The 27976-nt window shown below is 40.4% G+C and overlaps 1 long non-coding RNA gene across 1 annotated transcript in view; it reads left to right on the plus strand.

Moving 5' to 3' along the window:
* The window catches only part of LOC107970393 (uncharacterized), an 81436-nt gene that overhangs the window by 1040 nt on the left and 52420 nt on the right, over positions 1-27976 (plus strand). The window contains exon 2 of the long non-coding RNA XR_001712980.3: positions 7652-7820. This is a non-coding gene — a long non-coding RNA (uncharacterized LOC107970393). The remainder of the gene's footprint in view (positions 1-7651; positions 7821-27976) is intronic.

The raw sequence follows: 27976 nt of genomic DNA on the forward strand, positions 1-27976 counted from the left end.
TGGCCGCAATCTTGGCTCACTGCAACCTCTGCCTCCCAGGTTCGAGCAATTCTCTTGCCTCGGCCTCCTGAGTAGCTGGAGTTACAGGTGTGTGCCACCACATCTGGCTAATTTTTGTATTTTTAGTAGAGATGGGGTTTCACCATGTTGGCCAGGCTGGTCTTGATCCTGAACTCAAATTATCTGCCTGCCTTGGCCTCCCACAGTGCTGGATTACAGGCATGAGCCACCGTGCCCAGCCTTCAGTGTTTAACTATTTGAGGAACCCCAAGTGGTTTCCACGATGGCTGAACCATTTTATATTCCTACCAGCAATGTACAGGATTCCAATTTCTCCACATCCTCACCAACACTTGTTATTTTCCATTTTATTGTTATCCTAGTAGGTGTGCAGGGGTACCTCATTCTGGTTTTGGTTTACATTTTCCTAATAACTAATGCTGTTAAGCATTCTCCTTTTCATGTGTTTGTTGGCCATCTGTATATCTTCTTTGGAGACATGTCTATTCAAGTCCTTTGCCCATTTTAAAATTGGGTTGTCTTTTTGTTGTTGGGTTGTAAGAGTTCTTCTGGATACTAGACCCTTATCAGATATATGCTTTGCAAATATTTCTCTCCCATTCTGTAATTGTCTTTTTCACTTTCTGATGTCCTTTCATGCACATAAAACTTTAATTTTGATGAAGTTCAGCTTAACTGTTTTTTCTTTTGTTGTTTGTGCATTTGGTGTCCTGTGTGAGATATCATTGTCAAATCCAAGGTTGTGAAGATTTACTCCTGTGTTTTCTTCTAAGAGTTTTATAGTTTTAGCTCCTATATTTAGGTTGTTGATCCATTTTAAGATAATTTTTGTATGTAGTGTGAGGTTAGGGTCCAAGTTCATTGTTTTGCATGTGGACTTCTAGTTGTCCCAGCACCATTCGTTGAAGAGATTGTCCTTTTCCTATTGAATTGTCTTGGCTTCTTGTCAAAAATCAATTGGCCATAGATGGATGGGGAAAACCAAATATTTTTAAAGAGCTGTTTAAATGCAGATTAACCCTGGATGGAACTGGGGCAGGCCAGCATTTTGGCTAAGAAAATAATGGTCCAAATAATGATCTTTGATAAATTTGAGAAATTAATTACATTTAACAGAATTATAAAAATAATCGATTCTTGGAAAAGGAAGGACACCTGAAGGTCACAAAGTCCAACTCTAACTGATGCATATGAGCCCTTGCTACAGAATTCCTGAGAAATAACTCCCCAACCTGGTTTGTTGTTGTTGTTGTTTTGAAACAGGGTCTTGCTTTTTCGCCCAGGCTGGAGTGCAGTGGCACGATCTCAGATCACTGCAACCTCTGCCTCCCAAGTTCAAGTGATTCTCTTGCCTCAGCCTCCCAAGTTAGCTGGAATTACAGGTATGTGCCACCCTGCCCAGCTAATTTTTGTAATTTTAGTAGAGAGGGGTTTTTTGCCATGTTGACCAGGGTGGTCTCGAATTCCTGACCTGAAGTGACCCTCCCGCTTCGGTCTCCTGAAGTGCTGGGATTAGATTACAGGCATGAGCCACCGCGCCCATCCCTGATTGGTTGTTGTTGTGTTGTTGTTATTTAGCTTTCAGTGTTGCACTTGATAGGCTGAATTTCCCCTAATGTGAAGAGGCTGCATATGCCCTAAGGTGAAGCATAATGACTCAATAAATGAGTTAGGAAGTTGTGATATAATAAAAATAAATATTTGGTCTTTATCCCCGTTCCTGGCACAAGCTTCTAAAACCTTTGGAATCTCAGGTGTGATGAATGTTGTTGGTATGCTAATGAAATGACTGGTGGCTGGGGACCCCTGACTAGCTTCAGGATAGGGGCTGGTGGCCAGAAAGACTAAGGCATGATCTAAACAAACAGAAGACTGCAGCCCTTAATAAGCATTAACAGGATCTGATTTCCAGAGTTACCACATTATAATATTCAAAATGCCCAGGTTTTTTTTTCTTTCAATCAGCTTTTTCAGGTTGAAGTGCCCAGTTTTTGTTTTTTTTTTTTTTTTTGAGACGGAGACTCGCACTGTCACCAGGGCTGGAGTGCAGTGGCGCGATCTCAGCAGCCTGCAACCTCCGCCTCCCAGGTTCAAGCGATTCTCCTGCCTCAGCCTTCCGAGTTGCTGGGATTACAGGCACCCACCACCACACCCAGCTAATTTTTTGTATTTTTAGTAGAGACAGGGTTTCATTATGTTGGCCAGGATGGTCTCGAATGCCTGACCTTGTGACCCACCCACCTCGGCATCCCAAAGTGCTGGGATTACAGGCGTGAGCCACCATACCAGGCCCGAAGTGCCCAGTTTTTAACCAAAAAGTAAATAAATAAATAAAACAGGAAGCATACCAAGAAAAAAGAGAAGTACAACCCATTCACAGGAAAAATAAATTGACAGAAACCATCCCTGGGGAAGCCTAGACATTGAACTTGCTAGACAAAGACTTTTATTTAAATGTTTAAAAGTTTACTTAAACGTTTATTTAAATGGTCTTAAATATGCTTAACTAACTAAAGGAAACCATGGACAAAGAACTAAAGGAAGCCAGGTAAACAATAAATGTATAAACAGAATATCAGCAAAGAGACAAATTATGAAAAATAAACCAAATCAAAATTCTGGAGCTGAAAAGTACAATAGCTGAAATGAAAATTTTGAAAAGATGAACAACACTGACAAATCTTTAGCTAGACTGAGAAATAAAGAGTAAAGATGCAAATAACTAAAATCAGACATGAAAGTAGGGGCATCACTATGGACCTTACAGGAAAAAAAAAAAAAAAAGCATTTTAAGTGAATACTGTGAACAACTGTACACAAATGACCAAAACTGACTCAGGAAGAAATAAATCTGAACAAGCTAGGAAAAGTAAAGAGATTGAATCCAATAAGAGGTTGAATCAGTAAGGCCAGGCACGATGGCTCAAGCCTGTAATCCCAGCACTTTGGGAGGCTGAGACGGGCAGATCACGAGGTCAGGAGATTGAGACCATCCTGGCTAACACAGTGAAACCCCATCTCTACTAAAAAAAAAAAAAAAAAAAAAAGCCGGGTGTGGTGGCTGGTGCCTGTAGTCCCAGCTACTCAGGAGGTTGAGTCGGGAGAATAGCATGAACCCGGGAGGCGGAGCTTGCAGTGAGCCGAGATTGAGCCACTGCACTCCAGTCTGGGTGACAGAGCGAGACTCCATCTCAAAAAAAAAAAAAAAAAAAAGGTTGAATCAGTAATCAAAAACCTCCCCTAAAGCAGGACCAGATGGCTTCAGCTTGGTGAATTTTCTGCCAAACCTTTAAAGAAAAATTAACACCAATTCTCAAACTCTACTAAGAAATAGAAGAGGAAGGAATACTTCTCTGAACTATTTTTTCTCACAACACTTCTGACACCAAGTGTGTGGTTTTTTTATTCCACACAAAAACAATTCTCCAGACACCAAGTGTGTGTCCTACAATTCAATTCAATTCTGATAATATGTACCTGAAGTTAGCAGAAGCTCCCCAGACGTAGCCATTTGGGGGTGTTTATGGAAGTTTTATTGCGTAGGCACCATTGATTGATCAACATCATTGGCCATAAAATCATTGACCCAGGAGGTCAAGGGGTAGGGCTGAACAGTCCAGCCCTCTTTGCCTGGCAAGTTCAATGTCTAGGCTTCCTCACGGATGGCTTCTGTCCGTTTCTTTTTCCTGTGAATGGGTTATACTGTTCTTTTTTTCTTGGTATGCCTTCTAATTTTTTTTGCTGCTGTTAAAAACGACATTTCAACCTGAGGAAGCTGATTGAAAGAAAAAAACTGGTCATTTTGAATATTATAATGTGATAACTCTGGAAATCAGATTCTTTGCCCTTTGCAAGATTTGCTGTTATTGCTTATTAAGGGCTGCAGTCTTCTTTGTTTAGTGACATTTCCATATGATTTTTGCAGACTGCATTCTTTATATGTAGACACTGAAGTCTTTGCTCTGTTACCTCAGTGGTCAGCCACAGTTGACACAGATTTCCTTAAATACCTGGACTAAAAACACCTGGACCAAACACAAAAGAAAAATCTTCTGATCTTGGCAGATTGGCTCTGAGCTGAGGCATTCCTTAGACACTTAGCCAAGCCACTCTTTCCATTTTCCCTAGACTTTACCTCCTGCTTGCATGGAATACAAAGATCAGCCACAGGTGCAAGCCTAGGGTCCTCTTAGATCTTTTCTGAGCATGTGTCCAGCCCTGGACATGTGCATTGCAGCCTGGGTTCCCTGGTATATGCAGTAGCCCTTCAACGACCTTCTTTCCCCAAGCATCTTCCTCCTCAGCCTCCTCCTTCCCAGGATTTTTGGTCTATGTGCTGCATGACCCATCTGCTGTTCCTTGCTCCAGACAGCTATGGGGAGTTTATGTCTTTAAATGTTTTCAACAGGCTGGGCACGGTGGCTCACATCTGTAATCCCAGCACTTTGGGAGGCCAAGGTGGGTGGATCACCTGAGCTCAGGAGTTTGAGACCCGCCTGCCCAACATGGTAAAACCCCGTCTGTATTAAAAATACAAAAATTAGGCAGGCATGGTGGTGGGCGCCTGTAATCCCAGCAACTTGGGAGGCTGAGGCTGGAGAATTGCCTGAACTCAGGAGGCGGAGGTTGCAGTGAGCTGAGATCGTGCCATTGCACTCCAACCTGGGTGACGAGAGTGAATCTCTGTCTCAAAAACAAACAAGATGCCACCTGGGGAGGTGCACCAGCCTGAGGGGTTGAAGAAAAGACAAGCCTCTGCACCAGTCCCCCAGGGAACTGCCAGGCATGTCAAAATGCACAATCACAATTACTTGAGAACAAAGTCCATATTGCTCACCCTGGCACCAGCAAGCTACATGAGGAATGTTTAGTCCTCTCCCTGAATCCTAGGTACATGGACAACTGCCCATAAGCCACTGCACTCAGAAATCCCTCAGACTATTTTAGGTGAAGCCCTGTAACTAAGTTCCAGGTAATCGGATGGAAGGAGAAGAGGCATGTCTTTTTTGTCATTCCGCTTCCTTTCGAGAATATGGAGATGATAGCCAGAGCTCAGGTAGCCATGCTGGGCCATGAAGACCATGAGGACGGTGAAGCCACAAAATGGAAGGAGCTGTGTCCTCAATTGTGGAGCCACTAGCTTGGCATTGCCTAATTCCTTACTTGGTTTCATGGAGGGAAAACCACTTTTATCTTGTTTAAGCCATTGTAATTTTGTGATTCCCTCACATACAGTTAAATCAAAGCTTGCTTGCACACACGGCCTTTCCAGCCACATTCCTCCTACGCTGTATGCCCCACTAGCTATGCTCAATGCCATGCAGCTCTCTCTGCTTCCATTTCTTTGCACAGCGTTTACTGGGAGTTATCAGGAGGGTCTTCTTCACTTGTCTCCCTCACTACCCATGAGTGTCTTGTCTCTGTCTTGGATTCCTTATTTTAATTCTTGGAGGAACTCAGGGAGAGGAGGGCATTATTGCTTTTTTACACATGGGAAAATGGAGGTTTACAAAGACAAAATTGTTTCCCAATTGTGCTTGGATAATGAGTAGCAGAACCAGATGTGGAACTCAAGTCCCTCTGGCCCAATGCAGTGGCTGGCCCTCTCCTTCACTTTGAAGGTCCCATGGCAGTGCATGCACTGGGGCTGTGGCTGAGGGATCTTTGATGAATTCATTCCCTTTGCGGTTTTCCTTTGAGGTTGTCAGCTGCTTTTCACATGCTGATTTGTGAGGGATGAGTAAACTTCTTCCTGGGCCTGGCCTCAGTTCAGGAGGGATGGCCTCTGCTTCGGGTTTTGGTGTTCAGAGCATGGTGTTTTCTTTTAACACACTCTAGGGTCCCAACACTGCTTAGCAGACAGCGTGGGGGAACGGAACCCGTGTGAATGTTAGAACCAGATGGACCCAGGTCTGAAATCTGTCTCTTCTACTTATTTGTTGCCTGACCCAGGGTGATTTCTTAACCTTGCTGGGCCTCAGTTTTCCCACCTGTGAGAGGATAGGATGATATCTCTCAGAGGTTTATAGAGAGAATTAAAGAGAAACCAGTCAAAATGACAGGATTATGGCAGGCACTCTACAAATCTTAGTTGTCTTCCTTCTCCTACTTCTCCTCTCATTTGAGGTAGGAGCTTTGTTTGGTTTTGTTTGACATTGAAATGATAGACTATATTATTGTTCACAAATTTGGAAGCCTTGCTTCACATGAAAAAAAAAATAGAAGAGTAGATGAAGCCAAGTGTGGTGACTCATGCCTGTAAGTCCCAGCTACTTAGGAGTCTGAGGTGGGAGGATCACTTGAGCTTAGGAGTTTGAGTCCAGCCTGGGCAACATAGTGAGACCTCTGTCTCTAAAAAAAGAAGAGTAGATAAGTGCTAGCAATATCTGACATAAGATTGCCATGGAGTGAGCCTGAAGTAGTTTCTTTTGAGCCATGCAGAACCACATTCCATGTCAACAATAGTCTCACCAGTAGGGTTCCAGGGCAGGGTCAGTCCAACATGCATGAAACCCAGCCATAACATAGGCACTAGGGACACATCCCTAGGGTTTGCCAGTCATGTGTGACACTGGGGACAGAAGGGATGCTTAAAGGACACCTTAAAGCAGCTCTTTCTTTGCTAGAGCTTTTGCCAGCGTGTCTGGGAGTTGGCACCAATCATCTGAAAGATTCTGGTCAACTCACCTAATGACACTTACCACCACATTTTTCCAGCATTTTCTCTGTATTATGGGATGATTTCATCTTTCTATGGAGGATGTTTATGTGATTTTGAGACACTCTTAGGATGGGTCTGCTCTTACCATTTCAAAAATTTAAGCCAGCAGTCCTCAACCTTCTTGGCTTCATAACCTCTATACTCGTTAAAACTAATTCAGAACTCCAAAAGCTTTTGTTTATGTGGTTTATGTTTACCAATACTTAACCATATGCTGTGGTTTGGATGTGGTTTGTCCCTGTGAAAACTCACCTTGAATTGCCAGTGTAGCGGTGTTGGGAGGTAGGGCATATCAGAGGTGATTAGCTCGTTAAGATGGACTTCTTGTGAGACCGGGCTAGTTCTTGCAGAACTGAACTAGTTACCATGATAGTGGGTTGTTATAACGCGAAGCTGCTCCTTGTTTTTGGTCCCTTTTTTGTACATGCCTGCTTCTCCCTCTGCTTCTCCACCATGTTATGATGCAGCGGGAAGCCCTCACCAGAGGCCAGGCAGATGTGGGCGCCATGCTTCTTGAACTTCCAGCTCCAGAATCATAAGCCAAAAAAACCTCTTTTCTTTATAAATTACCCAGCCTCAGGTATTCTGTTATAGCAACATTAAGTGGACCAAGATACCATGTTAGAAAGCAAAACTGAGAAATTTTTTAAAAATATTCACTCACTTTAGAATGACAAACCCATTATGTGTTAAGATATGACATTCTAATGAAAAATATATTTTGCAAACAAATTTAGTGGGAAGAATGGTACTGTTTCACATTCATGGTGAGCAGTTACGGCCCTCAATTCTGTCCACACCTTAATACTCTGAACCTATAAAACATGTTATTTTACGTGGCAAAAGGGACATTACAGATATGATTAGGGTTAACAATTTTGAGATGGGAGATTATCTTTCATTATCCAGGTGGACCCAATCTAATCATCAGCTCCTGAAAAGTGGAAAACCTTTTCCAACTGGTGAGAGGGAGACGTGACAGTGAAGGCTCAGAGGGAGATGCACTATTGCTGGCCTTGAAGATTGAGGATGGAGTCGAGAGCTAAGGAATGAACAGGACCTCCAGAAGCTAGAAAAGGTAAGGAAACAGATTCTTCATTAGAGCCTCCAAAAGGGAACACAGCTCTGGGATACCTTGATGGTAGCTCAGTGAGAACCCATGTCACACTGCAGACCTATGGAGCTGTACGAGAATACATTTGTGTTGTTAAGCCACTGTGGTTTGTGGTAATTTTTAATGGTAGCAATAGAAAAACTAATACAAGGCCAGGTGCAGTGGCTCACACCTGTAATCCCAGCACTTTGGGAGGCCAAGTTGGGTGGATTGCTTGTGGTCAGAAGTTCAAGACCAGCCTGGCCAACATGGTGAAACCTCGTGTCTACTAAAAATACAAAAATTAGCTGGGTGTGGTGGCGCATGCCTGCAATCCCAGCTACTCAGGAGGCTGAGGCAGGAGAATCACTTGAACCCGGGAGTCAGTGGTTACAGTGAGCTGAGATCACGCCATTGCACTCCAGCCTGGGTGACAGACAGAGACGCTGTCTCAAAAAAAAAGGAAAAATTAATCCGACAATTTTACAAATCTCTTTATTGTCTGGCTAAACCAAAGACCATTGGATTCTTGCACCTGCTTCTGCATTCAATCTGTTGTGATATGATGCTTTGGTTGAAGTATATGAAGAAAATTTGGCCTTATGTAGATTTATAGTTGAAAACCATAGGAGTATTTTAATAGCCTTTTCAGATCATTGTGGATTATTCTTTGATATAACACCAAATTTAGCAGTTGTAATTTCTTAAAGTTTAGTTGCAATGTAGAACATGAAATCATATCAACAAACTTTTCATATCTGTTACATTAATACCCATTGGCCCATCTTGCAATTTGAATGGATCTTTTACTTATGCATTATTTTGTAACATGATGTACTGGTCATTTGGAAAACACTGATTCACTAAGTTATGCAGATCTTCCAACTGTTGACACATTTCATTATACAAGATAAAAAAGATCACATTCATTAAAGTCAATCTTATCCAAAGATATAGAGAAGCTATTAAACTCATAATGGCAGATACAAGTTTTCCAGAATTCTCACTTTCATTTGAAAGCTCAAATTTTATCCTTGGCAACAAATAGCATCAGTTGTTTCCCTTGAAGTGACAGGCTCACTTTGTTCATTTTTCAGAAAATGTCTGCCAAATACACAAGTCTGAATCACTTCAGGTTGTCCGTCATATTTTCAATATGGTGCTCTATGCAAAAAACAATACAGGTTACGACTCACAAAATGACGTAAGTGCTTTTCTTGGAGACAACCAAGATACTTCAAATTGTAGCAGAAATGCTTTATGCCTACGTCCCGTGGCATCACACACAATATTAAAAACAGTAGAGGATCAAGGGCAGAGATTAGATGGAATTAATAATTTTTACTGCTTTATTAAGTACATTCTCAACTGAGACTGCCATTTTAAAAAAATCACCAATTTCATAGCAGTGAAGAATGCAGCATCGACTACTCTGTTTGGCGTCACAGAGTTTGTTCATGCTAAGGCGTCAGCAGTTTTACCCAACACTGATTTTGTTCCATCAGTGCACATATCAACATAGTGAAAATGAGTGATAACAAAGTCTTAATATTATTATGAAAACCATTTTGCCCACACAGACCCTGGGGGTCTGCAGACCACACTTTGAGAACTGCTTATTTATGCCATTTTATCTAAGGACATCTCCACCTTCATTCCATATTTCTACGATGTGTAGTGCATGGGCTTAGCATTTTGGTGTCTGTTTCTGTAAACCATCGCAAAGATGTGCACACCCACTTTATTGTCATATTCTAACGAGATTTATGAAATTCACAACACGTACTTTGTAGACAATTTGGCAAATGTTTTTCTTTTAAAAATTCCTTGGCTTTCTCTGCATTTTCTTGGGTTCTGTGTGCTACTATACACATGTTGATTTATGAAGGGAAGTAGTAGCTCTCAGATGGTTATTCCCACTTAGCCAGAAATTACTTTGTTGACAGTGGAGAGAAAAGAAGTAATGCATACATCTGGATAACACTTTTAGTTTCATTACATTTTGTTTGCTTCCACATCTAAATTATGAGATAATATTGTATTACGCTAATTAGCATTCATGATTTTTTCTGGCTTTACAGATTTTGTTTCTATGGTAAAGCGATACACATTCATTAAAGAAAACTTAGATATTCTAGGCCAGGTGCAGTGGCTCACGCCTATAACCCAGCACTTTGGGAGGCCAAGGTGAGCGGATCACAAGGTCAGGAGTTTGAGACCAGCCTGGCCAACATGGTGAAACCTCGTCTCTACTAAAAATACAAAATTAGCCTGGCGTTGGTGGCGCATGCCTGTAGTCCCAGCTACTCGGGAGGCTGAGGCAGGAGAATCACTTGAGCCTGGGAGGCAGAGATTGCAGTGAGCCGGGATCACACCACTGCACTCCAGCCTGGGCGACAGAGCGAGACTCTGTCTCAAAAAGAAAAAAAAAAAGAGCTGGGTGCGGTGGCTCACGCCTGTTATCCCAGCATTTTGGGAGGCCAGGTGGGCGGATCACGAGGTCAGGAATTAGATACCAGCCTGACCAACATGGTGAAACCGTCTCTACTAAAAATACAAAAATTAGCTGGGCATGGTGGTGCATGCCAGTAATCCCAGCTACTCAGGAGGCTAAGGCAGGAGAACTGCTTGAACCCAGGAGGCGGAGGTCATAGTGAGCCGAGATCGCGCCACTGCACTCCAGCCTGGGCAACAGAGTAAGACTCCATCTCAAAAAAAAAGCAACAACAACAACAACAAAAACTTAGATATCCTAAGCAGTATAAAGAAGAAAATAATAGTTTCATTTTCCAAAGATGACCAATAATAATATTTTGGTGCATTTCCTTCCAACCTATATCAAAAATACAGTATGTAGAGCATTTTGTAGCCTGCCTTTCCCCCTTGACATTGCATTTTATGCATGTATTATTGTGTAGTCTTTATAAACATTATTTGAAATAACGTAAGAGAGCTGGGCACAGTGGCTCACGCCTGTAATCCCAGCAGTTTGGGAGGCTGAGGCGGGCAGACCATGAGATCAAGGAGATTGAGACCATGCTGGCTAACACAGTGGAACCCCATCTCTACTAAAAATACAAAAAGTTAGCTGGGCATGGTGGCACGTGCCTGTAGTCCCAGCTACTCGGGAGGCTGAGGCAGGAGAATTGCTTGAACCCAGGAGGCAGAGGTTGCAGTGAGCCGAGATCACACCATTGCACTCCAGCCTGGGTGACACAGTGAGACTCCGTCTCAAAAAAAAAGAAATAGTGAAAAAGTATTCCAAAGAATAGATACACCACACTATAACCATATACTCACTGTTGTGCTTATTAAAGATTATTTCCAGTTAAAAAAATTTTAGGCCATAGATTTCTTTTTCCGTATTTAGATTTCTTTCTAAATCTGCCAAAGTAAAATTATTGGGGTCTATAAAAACACTGTTTTTCTACTCAAAACACTTCTGACCAACCATATGGGGATTTTCCCCACTCTTAATCGTTTCTTCAACTCTCTGTACACCAGTTGGGTGTCCTGACATTCAGTTCAATTCTGACACTACCTACCTGGAGTTAGTGCACACCTCACAGGCCCCACAGACTGCCCATACTTCAGAGCCAAGCATAAGACACAGGCCTCTGATACTTCTGACCAACTTGACTACAAATTGGGGGTTCCCGCAGCCTCCTCTTCAGGTTTGAGAGTTTGCTGTAACAGCTCACAGAAGTCAGGGGAAACATTACTTACGTCTCCTGGTTTTGTAGAAAGGATTCAGATGTACAGCCAGATGGAGAGGTGCCTAGGGTGAGGTGGGAAGGGTCCTGAGCACAGGAGCTTCTGTCTCCATGGAGTTGGGGTACACCGCCCTCCTGGCACGTGGATGTGTTGAGCATCCTGGAAGCTCTCGGAACTCTGCAGATTAGGGATTTTGGTGTAGGCTTCAGTTCATAGGCATGATCCGTTGTGCATTCAGTCTCCAGCCTCACTCTCCTCCCTTGAGGATGGGGGGATAGGGCTGAAAGTTCCAAGCTCCTAACCATGTCTTGGTCTTTCTGGTGCCAGGTGCCCACCCAGGAGCCCACCAAGAGTCACCTCATTAGAACAAAAGATCCTTCTATCACCCAGGAAATTCTAAGGGTTTTAGATATGTATCAGGAATTGGGGGCAGAGATCAATATATTTTTTCTTATGTCGCATGGGGCTTTTGAAGTATATTGTCAAACTGCTTTTCAAAAGACTTGAATTAAGGTTTACTGCCCTGCAGGAGGGTATGAGAGTGTCTCTATCCTGGCCATTATTAAATGTTTCAGTTTTTTATAAAACTGCTCATTTGAAAGATTCATAAAAACCTCAGTGTTTTAATTTCCATTGAATACTAGGAAGTATGAATTTTTCCTATGTTTGCTTACCAGTTTCATGTTCTCCTTTGTGAAAGACCCATCATGGCCCTCACCTGTGTATATTTTGGTTTCTTGATGCTTTTCTTAGTAATTTATGTTAACTTTTTATGATAAAGATGTTCGCCCCATTTCGGTGTTTACTATAAATATTTTCTGAGCTAACACAAAGAATCAAATTAAACCAGATTTACACAAAGCAGAGATTGTTCCAGTATTTATATATTTTAGGGAGACATGAAACATCAATCAATATATGTAAGAAGTACATTGGTTGGTCTGGAAAGGCAGGACAACTTGAAGCAAAGGCAGGAAGACTCAAAGTGGGGAAGGAGCTTCCAGGTCACACATAGGGTGAAACATAAGCGGTTGCATTCTTTTGAGTTTTTGATAAGTCTTTCCAAAGCAGGTAATCAGAATATGCATCTATCTCTGTGAGCAGAGGGATGTCTTTGAAGAGAATGGGAGGCAGATTTGCCCTGAGTGGTTCCCAGCTCGAAGGGGCCCAAGATACTTTCCTTTCACATTTCCCAACTTCTCTAAAATCTTTTCAAGAAAGCATTTTGCAAGAAAATGAGTCTCTGGTCTCAGGTTTCATCTGATCTCTCATGGCTGGGATGGTTTATTCCTAGACGAGCAGGTGCTGAAAGCTCATTTTTAGCAGATTGTGAAGTCTAGTGTCCTCTGAAGAGAAAATAGGAGGAGGAAGGGAGAAAAACAACAGCAAACAAAAGAACAATCCTGCAAAATTGATACAGGCCACATTCCTCTGAAGTCTATACATCAGTAGGCAGGTATGAAAGTGTCTTATGTATGTAAATAGGTTGCTGTTATTTTCTTCTGAAGTTTAAGTTCTCTAGTTTCAGTTCGCAGGGCTTTAAGAAAGCACAGCTTAGCTTTCAGTGATTCCCAATTAGGAAAAATGGGAAAAAAAGAAGGAAAAAAAGAAAAAATAATTGAAAACATTATTTTGAAGACTTGTAGCCAAGAAAAAGTTTAGAATTCAACCCAAACTGTAGAAATAATAAAAATTGAAAAACATTAGGCAGGATTAGAATCTAACAACAGGTGTACTATACTTTTTGAAACATAAGTTTTCTCTCTCCAGTTTCCCTTGCTGAAGACAAATCATGGTAGGACTGGTTTGCCTTATTATACTTGGCCTAATTATTTGTATACAGTGCAGCAAGAATAATTATTTTTTAATAGTTTTTTAATTGGCTTTGATGGAACTTTGTTCCACAGAAGGGATATCAGATAAGACTTTTTTAAAGCCAAGCCCAGTCGTGGATTTGCGCATCAAATATCAATGAGTTGGGTGAATTTCCTCTCCTGTTGAGGTTCCAAGATAAACCTGGGGCTTCTGGACTTGTTAGAAAGTGACATTCTTTACTTACCACTGGTCAGAAACCTTGTACAGGCACTGCGTACACAAAATATGAGGCCAGTTTTGCCACGGGCTTTATTTCCTCCATAAGCCAAGTTGATTCCTTAAAGGAAAGTACACTATTCCAGTCAAAGCCTTGGTAAAATAATCAGTTTCTCCAATTGTGTTCTGTTACAAATGAAAACAGATTTTTATTGCACTTATGCAAATAACTGTATTGCCATAAGTTACGAATACTCATAGTTTCCAAATTCTGTGGATATCAAGTAGAGAGAAACAAATATGCTCCAAATTTTGTTCATGAGAATATACTAAATTGTTAAAAGCTGTCGATAGCTCAAAAGAAAAGTTTTAGACTCAGAAAAAACAAAGGATCAGCTAACTTTTTTTTTTAATACTTTAAGTTCTAGGGTACATGTGCACAACGTGCAGGTTTGTTACATAGGTATACATGTGCCATGTTGGTTTGCTGCACCCATCAACTCGTCATTTACATTAGGTGTTTCTCCTAATGCTATCTATCCCTCCCCCAGCCCCCCAAACCCCAACAGGCCCCAATGTGTGATGTTCCCCACCCTGTGTCCAAATGTTCTCATTGTTCAATTCCTACCTATGAGTGAGAACAAGTGGTGTTTGGTTTTCTGTCCTTGTGACAGTTTGCTGGGAATGATGGTTTCCAGCTCCATCCGTGTCCATTCAGAGGACATGAACTCATCCTTTTTTATGGCTGCATAGTATTCCCTGGTGTATATGTGCCACATTTTCTTAATCCAGTCTATCATTGATGGACATTTGGGTTGGTTCCAAGTCTTAGCTATTGTGAATAGTGCCGCAATAAACATATGTGTGCATGTGTTTTTACTGTAGCATGATTTATAATCCTTTGGGTATATACCCAGTAATGGGATCGCTGGGTCAAATGGTATTTCTAGTTCTAGATCCTTGAGGAATCACCCCACTGTCCTCCACAATGGTTGAACTAATTTACACTCTCACCAACAGTGTAAAAGCATTCCTATTTTGCCACATCCTCTCCAGCATCTGTCATTTCCTGACTTTTTAATGATCGCCATTCTAACTGGCATGAGATGGTTTTTCATTGTGGTTTTGATTTGCATTTCTCTGATGACCAGTGATGATGAGCATTTTTTCATGTGTCTGTTGGCTACATAAATGTCTTCTTTTGAGAAGTGTCTGTTCATATCCTTTGCCCACTTTTTGCTGGGGTTGTTTGTTTTTTTCTTATAAATTTGTTTAAGTTCTTTGTAGATTCTGGATATTAGCCCTTTGTCAGATGGGTAGATCGCAAACATTTTCCCTCATTCTGTAGGTTGCCTGTTCACTCTGATGGTAGTTTCTTTTGCCGTGCAGAAGCTCTTTCGTTTAATTAGATTCCATTTGTCTATTTTGGCTTTTGTTGCCACTGCTCTTGGTGTTTTAATCATGAAGTCCTTGCCCATGCCTATGTCCTGAATGGTATTGCCTAGGTTTTCTTTTAGAGTTTTTATGGTTTTAGGTTTAACATTTAAGTCTTTAATCCATCTTGAATTAATTTTTGTATAAGGTGTAAGGAAGGAATCCAGTTTCAGCTTTCCACATATGGCTAGCCAGTTTTCCCAGCACCATTTATTAAATAGGGAACCCTTTCCCCATTTCTTGTTTTTGTCAGATTTGTCAAAGATCAGATGCTTGTGGATGTGTGGTGTTATTTCTGAGGCCTCTGTTCTGTTCCATTGGTCTATATCTCTGTTTTGGTACCAGTACCATGCTGCTTTGGTTACTGTAGCCTTGTAGTATAGTTTGAAGTTAGGTAGCATGATGCCTCCAGCTTTGTTCTTTTTGCTTAGAATTGTCTTGGCAATGCAGCCTGTTTTTTGGTTCCATATGAACTTTAAAGTAGTTTTTTCCAATTCTGTGAAGAAAGTCATTGGTAGCTTGATGGGGATGGCATTGAATCTATAAATTACCTTGGGCAGTATGGCCATTTTCAGGATATTGATTCTTCCTATCCATAAGCATGGAATGTCCTTCCATTTGTTTGTGTCCTCTTTTTTTTCGTTGAGCAGTGGTTTGTAATTCTCCTTGAAGAGGTCCTTCACATCCCTTGTAAGTTGGATTCCTAGGTATTTTTTTCTCTTTGTAGCAATTGTGAATGGGAGTTCACTAATGATTTGGCTCTCTGTTTATCTGTTATTGGTGTATAGGAATGCTTGTGATTTTAGGATCAGCAAACATTTTAAGCAAAAAGTCAAAAAGATTAGTTCAGACCATGCTGTTAATTCCTGTTCTGCTTGATACTCGTAAACATTTTAGCTCTCCATGAGTCCTGAAAGTTTTTCCTCTATTCTGATGTCACAATCTCCAAAGTTATCAGAAATGTGCATTCAAGAGCACTTGTTAGAATTGTATAGCTGATTATAAAACTACCTTCTAAAGAGGACCAAAACAGGACAATTGTCCATGGATGATGAAAGTTTTAGGGTAGCCACAATCAAAGACACAATTAGTGAGGAAATTTGTTACCTCTGTGGCACACAATAATTTTAACATAACAATTATGATTATTACTGATAATATATACTGCTATGTCAGAATTACAGGAGTTTCCCATAATTTTAGAACATATACCAATAACATATTTATACAAATATAACCCAAAGAAAACCCAACACAATTTCATATTTGATAATGCTTCTTGTATAATTTTTGTACCAAATAAGCCAAATTTTGGACTTCTATTTTCTGGACTTTAGGGAGCCTAATATCTTAAAAGATTAATTAGGTCAGAAAAAGATATAATTTATAATTTGATTTTGGAGAATTTGTCAAATATCAAAGGTTTTAAACATTTGATATCACAAAATAGGTTCACAGGTCATTGTAAAATAAGTCATTTATTTTTAACCAAAGTGATACCTCAAGGATTTCAAAAAAAAGCAAAAACCTTTATCTTTGAGAGAGGAGACTTAATTTTCCAAATAATAAGCCCTAATAAAAACAGCATGAAGCCAATTAAATTTGTTTTTCAAAATTTTATAAATAATCTATAAAATTTTAATCTTGACCATATGATATAGCTTCCATAAGCCTTTTATAACCTTTACAACCTTTATTAAGGAGTTGGTTAATACTTCAAGAAAACCTCGTTAGGGCAGGCGCGGTGGCTCATGCCTGTAATCCCAGCACTTTGGGAGGCCAAGGCAGGCGGATCACCTGAGGTCAGGAGTTCGAGACAAGCCTGGCCAACATGGTGAAACCCCATCTCTACTAAAAATATAAAAATTAGCCAGGTGTGGTGGCATGTACCTGTAATCCCAGCTACTCAGGAGGCTGAGGCAGAAGAACCGCTTGAACCCAGGAGGCAGAGGTTGCAGTGAGCTGAGATGAGGCCATTGCACTCCATCCAGCCTGGGAGACAAAGCAAGACTCCATCTCAAAAAAAAAAAAAAAAAAAAAACCCTGTTAATCTGACACAGGGGACCATATGCTGGTTTTGCATCTGTGTGCCTTTAACATTAATGATTAATTTACAGAAAACCTGAACTTATTTTACCTTTCAAAATCAGCCCTCACAATCATACGTGCCCACCTCTTCCGCGATAGTCCCTGGGCCTTGAGGAGTTGAATAGCTTTAATTTCTTGCCCTGTGTCTCAAGAATGCAGTTTATTTTGATTGGCATCTTCTACAGGGCCTGAAGATGGGGCTTTAATTGGCTGTCAGTGTTTAAGATTTAGCAGGACTTGGTGTCGTTTTTAGACCAGGAGTTGAATCCCTGTTACTCAATGTCACAAGGACTTTAAAAGCACATACAAGGAGGTACATGGATATAATAACCTTAATTTAGAAAAATTTTTTTCTCAGTTTTTTTCTAAGCAAACCGAAACTTGATAATAATATGACAATTTGATCCATATTAACATTTTTTTAAAAAATAAATCATCTTGTGATTTACACTGACTGTTCATGACATACTTGGGTTACAGGAAAGGAGTCCCAATCCAGACCTCAAGAGAAGGTACTTGGATCTCATGCAAGAAAGAATTCAGGGCGAATCCGTAGAGTAAAGTGAAAGCAAGTTTATTAAGAAAGTAAAGGAACAAAAGAATGGCTACTCCATAGACTTAGCAGCCCCAAGGGGTGCTGGTTGCCCATTCTTATGGTTATTTCTTGATGATATGCTAAACAAGGGTGGATTATTCATGTCTCCCATTTTTAGACCATATAGGGTAACTTCCTGATGTTGCCATGGCATTTGTAAACTGTCATGGCGCTGGTCAGAGTGTAGCAAGATAGCATGGCTATCTTGTTTTTGGTGGGTTTTGGCCAGCTTCTTTACTGCAACCTGTTTTATCAGCAAGGTCTTTATGTCCTGTATCTTGTGCTGACCTCCTATCTCATCCTGTGACTTAGAATGCCTTAACCATCTGGGAATGCAGCCCAGTAGGTTTCTGCCTCATTTTATCCAGCTCTTATTCAAGATGGAGTTGCTCTGGTTCACATGCCTCTGACACTTATACTTCCTGATTTATCCTGAATATCCCTCCTTCTTAAACAACCAGTCATTTTATTTTAGGACTAAATTTACCATACAAGATTCTTTCTCATATAAAATTATTTCTCTTTAAGGTTTCTAACCGCAAAAAATACCTCTTTATTTTTATAACTTTCTTTACATCTTTTTTTATTTCCTGGTTCCTTTTACCTTGTTTTATACATAACCTTTAAATAAACTGAATTAGACAAAACTTATTCACCTCTTTTTTTTTAAAGGACACATTTGGTTTTCCTACAGTATCTATTTATTAGAAAATACCCAAATAGGCCAGGCGCGGTGGCTCACCCCTGTAATTCCAAAACTTTGGGAGGCCGAGGCGGGCGGATCATGAGGTCAAGAGATTGAGACCATCCGGGCTAACACGGTGAAACCTGTCTCTACTAAAAATACAAAAAATTAGCCAGGCGTGGTGGCGGGCGCCTGTAGTCCCAGCTACTCGGGAGTCTGAGGCAGAAGAATGGCCTGAACCCCGGAGGCGGAGCTTGCAGTGAGCCGAGATCACGCCACTGCACTCCAGCCTGGGCGACAGAGCGAGACTTCCGTCTCAAAAAAAAAAAGAAAAGAAAAGAAAAGAAAATACCCAAATAATGAAATATCTATAATATATAATTTTATATTCTAAATTATGACAAGTTTGCCTACAAGTATTTATTCCATTACATTTACTTATTTTACTTTAATTGTTTACTTAGATTCTTTATGAAAACTGTGATAGTCATGAAACCACCACTGCAAAAATATAACTGAGGCAGTGAAAAAGATATGACCTATCTGACTCCATCTTGCTTCTAATCTCCAAGCTGTGCCTGTTCATTCCTGGACTTTGGGAGGAATTTGGTTTATAGTTTAGTTTTGAAACAAAGGCAATAACAGCCTTTTCCCAAAACAAACCTCCTTACTCCCTGTGTACTAGATTACCTAAAAGCCACAAGATTAGAAGGTATGGTAATCTTACTAAATTTAAGATGCAGCTATTTTCATTAAACCAATATCAATGTCTTATTTATTAAAAACTACACAATTAAAGATCATTTGTTTTGAGCTGGGTTTATAGTTTTGTAACCCCTATGCCAAATTTTAACACCTTTATGGTATTTGGCAGAAATAAGTATGAAATTGCCTGATTAATAAATGCAAACGAAAAATGTTTGGTGGCAATTCTTAAGAAATTTCTAATGTTACTTTACCAATAATTTTAAAGCTAGCTTATTAAAGATTTTACTTGTTACATAAACTTGAAAAAGCATTTGACTAGTCTTTTCTTTTTTAGTATCTGATTTAAGTGCTTTTATTTTTCTTTTAGCCAATTAATTAGAGCTCTCATGTATTTTTAGTAGTGAAACGTGTACACAACACATAAATACAATACATAAACATATTAGACATGCTGATGGAAGTACATTTTGTGATTTATAAACAGCCCCCCTTTCTTCCCCGCCATTTTAGACTTTCAGATCCTTGATAACCTATTTTACAACCCTAGGCAGTTGTCAGCTAAATAGCCTTAAATTTGCACATTAAAGGAAACAGCTCAGGTGAAAATCAAAGAGCAAAATGTACATCATAAGGTACAGAGAGAAAAAGTCTGGTGGTGCTAGAGGGAGATGCTTTTAATTTTTCTGAGCCAAATTAAACATAAAATTAAACTACACTCTTCCTTAAAAACCCAAGACTAGCCTCTGTTGCAATAGCTATTTTAGTCAAAAAATCAGGTGAAAACAGAATTCAGTCAACTGAGAAGAAAAGGAAAAAAAAAACTTGCACTCCAAAAAAAGGCAAGGTCTTAGAATAGAAAAACAAATGTTGAAACCAAAAACATGAAGGCCTTTCAAATACAAACATGCACACATGCACACATACATCTTGGATGTTAGCCTTTTAATTAAGCTGACTTTTTTTTTTTTTTTTTTTTTTTGAGACAGAGTTTCGCTATTGTTGCCCGGGCTGGAGTGCAATGCCGCGATCTCGGCTCACCGCAACCTCCGCCTCCCGGGTTCAAGCGATTCTCCTGCCTCAGCCTCCCGAGTAGCTGGGATTACAGGCATGCGTCACCATGCCCGGCTGATTTTGTATTTTTAGTAGAGACGAGATTCCTCCATGTTGGTAAGGCTGGTCTTGAACTCCCAACCTCAGGTGATCCGCCCGCCTCGGCCTTCCAAAGTGCTAGGATTATAGGCGTGAGCCACCGCGACCAGCCTAATTAAGCTGAGTTTTAACCACTGAGCTCCTTAACAAAATTTTTTAAAAATCTTATTACCATGTTTCAGCTAGGACAAAATGCTGCTATTTCAGAAGTACAACCATTGCTCTTTCAGTTTGGGCGGGCTGGCTGGCAAAAAGGTGGCCTTGTTATGTAAATAAAGCCCACTTAGTAGTCAAAATCAAAAATCTTTCCTCTTTTTTTTTTTTTTTGCTGGCCATTTTTTTCTCCCACTTTAAAAGTCTTGTTCCCCATAATTTAGAGTTCCCCTTCGGATTTGACCAAGACAGAAACAACAAAACCATGAAGTAAATCTAACAATGATCACACAAATGCTATGATTTCTGAGCGCTCTAAGTGTAAGCAGAAATTAACACCAGCTGGTTGTTAATGCTAACTTTAATTTTTTAAAAGGAATTTGCAAGACAGAATCCCAGACCAGTTTCTTACCTAGTGATGGGTCTCAGGCTGTAGACTGCTCTCTACCATCCTAGAAGCAGGAAAACAAAACAAAAAAACCTTATGTTCTCTGTTGGAAGCAAGCTCAAACTCCATAAAGGAGTTACCTGCCTTCCATCATCATGGAAGCAGGAAAAACTTGCCTTCCTTGTTTTGGAAGCAAGTAAAACTCCAAAAAAAAAAAAAAAAAGAGGAGCTGTACAACAAAATATGAAATAAACTTTAGATCTTGACCAAATTTTGGGAGCTCAGGGATTCTCTGGAGGAGATGCTCTCAGACCTCAGCAAATTGTCCTATTGGTTTGGGCCATAAAGTTAGCTCATGCTGGTACCAAGCACTGATAGGAGATTTGTCAAAGGTCAGGGGTATCTCCACTCAGAATCCCCCCATGGTGAACCCAGAAATGTGGGTTCAGCAAAATGTGAACCCAGAAAATCTGAGACAGGTCTCAGTTAATTCAGAAAGTTTATTTTGACAAGGTTGAGGACATGCCCTTGACACAGCCTCAGGAAGTCCTGACAACATGTGCCCAAGGTGGTCGGGGCACAGCTTGGTTTTATACATTTTAGGGAGACATGAGACATCAATCAATATATGTAAGATGTACATTGATTGGGCCTGGAAAGGCGGGACAACTTGAAACAAAGGCAGGAAGACTCAAAGTGGGGAAGGAGCTTCCAGGTCACAGATAGGTAAGATACAAATGGTTCATTCTTTTGAGTTTCTGATAAGTTTTTCCATGTGAGGTAATCAGACTATGCATCTATCTCTGTGAGCAGAGGGATGACTTTGAATAGAATGGGAGGCAGATTTGCCTTGAGTGGTTCCCAGCTTGAAGGGGCCTAAGATACTTTCCTTTTGTACATCCATCCCACATGCAAAAAACATTCACCCTGTCCCAACATCCCCCAAAGTCTCAACCCATTAACAGCATCAACTTAAGCCCAAAATCTTACCTAAGTGTCATCAGCTCAAAAGTTCTAAATCTCGTTGCCCATATAATCTAAATCAGGTGTGGAGGAGACTTTGGGCATGGTCCATCCTGGGCAAAATCTCTCTCCATCTGTGGAATTGTAAAACTAGAAAACAAATGGTTTGCTTCCAATACATAATTGCATGACAGGCACAGGATAACAGTTGTAGATATTCTCATTCCAAAAGGGAGAAAATGGAAGGAAAAGAGTCATCACTAGCCTCAAGCAATTTTGAATTCCAACTGAGCAAACTCCATTATGTCTCAAGACCTGGAAACAATTCTCTGTAGCTTGAGACTCCACTCTCTGGGCCCAAGGCACCCCACCTCAAAGTCATCTTTCTTTTTCTTGAAGGGTAGCATATGTTTGCAGCTGAGCAGTTTTATCAGCCTGTTTCCTGCCTGTAGAATTTGGGACTCTGACAGTCTTCTTTCATTTCATTCTCTGTCCATCCCTTTCAGTCCAAGCTGACAGTGCTGCTGTTATAATACTCTCAAAAACCTTAGTGGTCTCCTGTGTATGTCACAGAGATTTACTCCATTAAACAAAAGGCTCCTCCATAGATCATTCGATCTCTGTTCATGGCTTTTGCTAAAACGGTTGAGGGACTCCATGAATCACGTATGTGATCTCTTCAGCACTAGAAAAGGTTGTCTAGCCACACCTTTGGCCTTCAATCTAGAGCCCGCTTTCTTAACAGTGTATCTCTAGAAGTTTAACATCTTTTGCAATCTGGAGAGTCTGAGAATTTCCCAGATCATCAAGCCTTGCTTCCTTTTTGCTTAACATTTCTTCCCTCTTTTCTTTTTTTTTTTTTTTTTTTTTTGAGACAGAGTCTTGCTCTGTCTCTGTCGCCCAGGCTGGAGTGCAGTGGTACGATCTCGGCTCACTGCAACCTCCGCTTCCTGGATTCAAGTGGCTCTCCTGCCTCAGCCTCCTGAGTAGCTGGGACTACAGGCCCCGCCTGCCACCATGCCCAGCCAATTTTTTGTATTTTTAGTACAGACGGGGTTTCACTGTGTTAGCCAGGATGGTCTCCATCTCCTGAACTCGTGATCCACCCGCCTCGACCTCCCAAAGTGCTGGGATTACAGGTGTGAGCCACCATGCCCCGCCTCTTCCCTCATTTTATCTCTTACCTGTCAAAGTTTATTATAAGGTACAAGAAGAACCCCAGCCTATGCTTTCAACCCTTTGCTTGAAAATCTTAGCTAAATACCAAGTTCATTGCTTACAAGTTCTATTTTCCTAAAACTTCAGGACACAATTCAGCAAAGGTTTCTGCCGCTGCATAACAAGGACCCTCTTCCTTCCAAATTCCAGTAACGTGTTCCTCATTTCCTTCTGAACCTTCACCAGCAGCACCTTTAATGTTCACATGTTTACTAACAGTCTGTTTATGACAATATAGATATTCTCTGAGGTGATACAAGCTTTCTATACTGTGTTTCTCACTTCCTCCTGGCCCTCACTGGCAGAATCTTTCAAATCAATATTTCCGATAACAGTCTGTTTAAAGCAATCTAGGCTTTTTCTATTGTGCTTCTCAAAATTCTTCCAGCCCTATTACCCTATTCCAAAACTACTTCCATTTTTTTTTTTTTAAAGAGATAGGGGTCTTGCTTTCCAGGCTGGACTCAAACTCCTGAGCTCAAGTGAGCCTCCCACCTCAGCCTCCCAAATACTTGGCACTACAGGTACATTTCTGAGGTATTTTTACAGTAGCACCCCACTTCCAGATTTTTAGGTATTTGTTGCAGCAGCACCCCACTTTCAGATGCCAAAACATATGTTAGTTTCCTATGATTGCTATAACAAATGACTATAAACTGAGTGGCTCAAAACAACACACATATATTCCCTTACAGCTCTGGAGGTCAGAAGTCTGTAATCAGTTTCACTGGGCCAAACCAGGGCCTTGCTCATGTTGGAGGCTCTAGGGAAAAAAATCTACTTCCTTGCCATTTCCATTTTTTAGACGGGCTTCTTCCTTTCTTCCTTTCTTTCTTTCTTTCTTCCTTTCTTCCTTCCTGACTTCCCTCCTGACTGACCTTCCTTCCTTCCTTCCTTCCTTCCTTCCTTCCTTCCTTCCTTCCTTCCTTCCTTCCTGTCTTTCTTTCTTTCTTGATGGAGTTTTGCTCTTGTTGCCCATGCTGGAGTGCAGTGGCACGATCTCGGCTCACTGCAACCTCCACCTCCCGGGTTCAGGCAATTCTCCTGCCTCAGCCTCCTGAGTAGCTGGGATTACAGGCATACGCCACCACACCTGGCTAATTTTTGCACTTTTAGTAGAGACAGGGTTTCACCATGTTGGCCAGGCTGGTCTCGAACTCCTGACCTCAGGTGTTCCACCTGCCCCAGCCTCCCAAAGTGCTGGGATTACAAGCATGAACCACTGCACCTGGCCTTTTTTTTTTTTTTTTTTTTTTAAGATGGAGTCTCCCCCTCTGTTACCCAGGCTGGAGTGCAGTGGCACAATGTTGGCTCACTACAACCTCCACCTCCCAGGTTCAAGCGATTCTCCTGCCTCAGCCTCCCAAGCAGCCTGGACTACAGGTGCACACCACCACGCCTGGGTAATTTTTGTATTTTTAGTAGAGACGGGGTTTCCATGTTGGCCAGGCTGGTCTTCAACTCCTGACCTCAGGTGATCTGCCCACCTCAGCCTCCCAAAGTGCTGGGATTACAGGAATAAGTTTTAATCTTACAGAGTATGTTTTCTTATGACAACAATTGGTTCTTATTAAATCAATACTAGGATAACTAGAAAAGCCCCACATATTTGAAAATTAAACAGCATCCATGGAACAAGAAGGAAACCACAAGGGAAATTAGAAAATATTTCAAACTGAGTGAAAATCCACCATAGCAAATTTAAGGGCTGCAGCTAAGGCGGTGCTTAGAGTAAAATTTATAGCACTAAATGCTTACAGTGTTATAAAAGAATAACATTTTTAAAATGATGATCCAAATCTCACTTTAAGAACTAGAAAAGAAAAGCAAATTAAACCCATAATAAGTAGCAGAAAGGAAATAATAAAGATAAGAACAGAAGTTAACACAATACAAACAAGGAATTAACAAATCCAGAAGTTAGTTCTCTGAAAAGATTAATAAAATTGATAAACTCCAGTAAGGCCGATTATGAAGAAAAAGAGAAAATATCAATTATCAATATCAGCATGAAAGGGGGGATATCATCATAGATCTTACAGACATCAAAAAGATAAAAAATGAATATTATTATAATGGCATGCCATTAAATTCAGTAACCTAGATGAAATGAGAAAATTCCTTGAAAAATACAAATCATCAAAACTGACACAAGAGTATACAAAATCTAAATTGTCCCTTTTGATAGGTATTGCCTATTACAGATACTGACTTCCTAATTTAAAACCTTCCCACAGATAAAACTTCAGGCCCAGATGGTTCCACTGGTAAATTCTTTAAAACATTTAAGGACAAATTAATAATGCCAATCTTATACAAACTCTTTCAGAAAGTGAAACAGGAAGGAATAGTTTCCAATTTGTTTGATGAGAACAGCAAAAAACTGTCTTGAAATCAAAATAGAACAAAGATGCCAGAAGAAAAGAAAATTACATACCAATATTCCTCATGAACATGGACATACCAATCTTTAACAAAATATTAGCAACTTGAATCCAGCAATATATAAAAAGAACAATACCTCAAGTCCAAAAGGAGTTTATCCTAGGAGTGCAAGGTTGATTTCATACTGGAAATCAATCAATATAATTATGAATGGAATAATGAAAAACCATATGATAATCTCAGTAGATGTCAGAAAAACATTTGACAAAATTCAATATTCATTCATAATAATTCTCAGAAATGCAGGAATATAAGATAATTTTCTTATTCTGATAAAGGCTATGTATCATACTTACTGGTGAAATACTGAATGCTTTCCTCTTAGATCGGGAAAAATGCAAGAATGTCTATTCTTGCTCCTATTCAACACTGCCTGGCCAGAACCTGATTTTAAGATTTCTACAAGGCCTGGTGCAGTGGCTCACAGCTGTAATCCCAGCACTTTGGGAGGCCAGGGCTTGGGGAATCACAAGGTCAGGAGATCAAGACCATCCTGGCCAACATTGTAAAACCCCGTCTCTACTAAAAATACAAAAAATTAGCCGGGCATGGTGGCACGCACCTGTAGTCCCAGCTACTCGTGAGGCTGAGGCAGGAGAATTGCTTGAACCTGGGAGGTGGAGGTTGCAGTGAGCCAAGATCGTGCCACTGCACTCCAGCCTGGGCCACAAAGCAAGACTCTGTCTCAAAAAAGAAAAAAAAAAAAGAGGGTCCATAGATAGATGGTCACTTGAGTTCTGACAAAGATATCAAGATAATTCAATAGGGAGAGGAAGTCTCATTAACAAATATGGTGCTGGAACTATTGAATCAATGTACGGGAAAAAATAAACCTTGCCCCCCTATTTCATAAATCTAAATGCTAACACTATAAAGCTTCTAGAACAAATTTAGATGAATATTCTCATAACTTTGGAATAGGACAAATTTTCTCAGAGCAGTCACAAGAAAAGCAGTAAACATAAAATTAAAAATGGAAAAGTAGGCCGGGCATGGTGGCTCATACCTGTAATCCCAGCACTTTGGGAGGCTGAGGTGGGTGGATCCCTTGAGGTCAGGAGTTCGAGACCAGCCTGGCTGACATGATGAAACTCCGTCTCTTCTAAAAAATACAAAAATTAGCTGGGTGTGGTGGTGGGTGCCTGTAATCCCAGCTACTCAGGAGGCTAAGGCAGGAGAATTGCTTGAACCTAGGAAGCAGAGGATGCAGTGAGCTAGAATTGCACCATCACACTCCAGCCTGGGCAACAAAGTAAGACTGAGACTCATTTCAAAATAATAATAATTAAGAAAAAAATTAACCCAGTGTGGTGGCATGCGCCTGTGGTCCAGGTGCAGAGGTAGGAGGATCACTTGAGCCCAGTTGTTCAAGGTTACAATGAGCTGTGATCACTGGTGACAGAGTGAGACCCTGTCTCTTAAAAAAATATATATATATATATATGTGTGTGTGTGTATATGTATGTGTATATATGTGTGTATATGTGTATATATATGTGTGTATATGTGTATATACGTGTGTGTATATGTGTATATATGTGTATATGTGTATATATGTATATATGTGTATATATGTGTGTGTGTGTGTGTGTGTGTATATATATATATAAAAGACAGCCACAAAAGTATGTCTACTGTATGGTTTCATTTATATGAAGTTTAAGAACAGGGAAAGTTAATCTACAAGATAGAAATCAGAACAGTGGTTTCCTCTGGGGGGATAAAGATTAACTGAAAGGGAATACTGGGAAACTTTCCGGATGACAGAATATATTTTGTCTGGGTGGTGGTTATGTGGGTGTATACACTTATCCAAATCCAAATGTATCTTGTATATTCAACATACATCTGTGTGTTTCACTGCATGTAAATTTTAATTTACTGTATAATAATGCGTAAGTATACAGGTGCATACTTATATTTGTGATGGACATCCCAACAACTGAAAAGTAAGTTCTACTTAAAGATGAAAAAATACGATACATTTAACTACGTGTTTTATCTCCTCTTTTCTTGACCATTGTAAACATAGGATATCTTAAAATAAATAATAAAGATTTTAAAAATGTTTATGTTGTCTTTTCCTTGGTATTTTTCTCCGTGTAATTTAAGCCTAAAGAGATTTTGCCCAGCTAGAAATTTGGGGAAAAGGCCAGGTGCAGTGGCTCATGCCTGTAATCCCAGCACTTTGGGAGGCTGAGGCAGGTGGATCACCTGAGATCAAGAGTTTGACACCAGCCTGGCCAACATTGTGAAACACCGTTACTACTAAAAATACAAAAAATTAGCTGGAGCCTGTAATCCCAGCTACTCGGGGGGCTGAGGCAGGAGAATTGCTTGAACTCGGGAGGCAGAGGTTACAGTGAGCCGAGATCGCACCATTGCACTCCAGCCTGAGCAACAAGAGTGAGACTCCATCTCAAAAAAAAAAAAAAAAGGAAAAAAAAAAGTATATATATATATATATATATATATATATATATATATATTCTGTATTTCTCTGTATTCCATCCAGAATTTGTTTGGAGGAGAGAAGGCCTGCTTCTAGTCACACAGAGGAAAGGCTTTCT

The sequence above is a fragment of the Pan troglodytes genome, chromosome 1 (genome assembly GCF_028858775.2).
Source record: "Pan troglodytes isolate AG18354 chromosome 1, NHGRI_mPanTro3-v2.0_pri, whole genome shotgun sequence".
NCBI lineage: Eukaryota > Metazoa > Chordata > Mammalia > Primates > Hominidae > Pan > Pan troglodytes.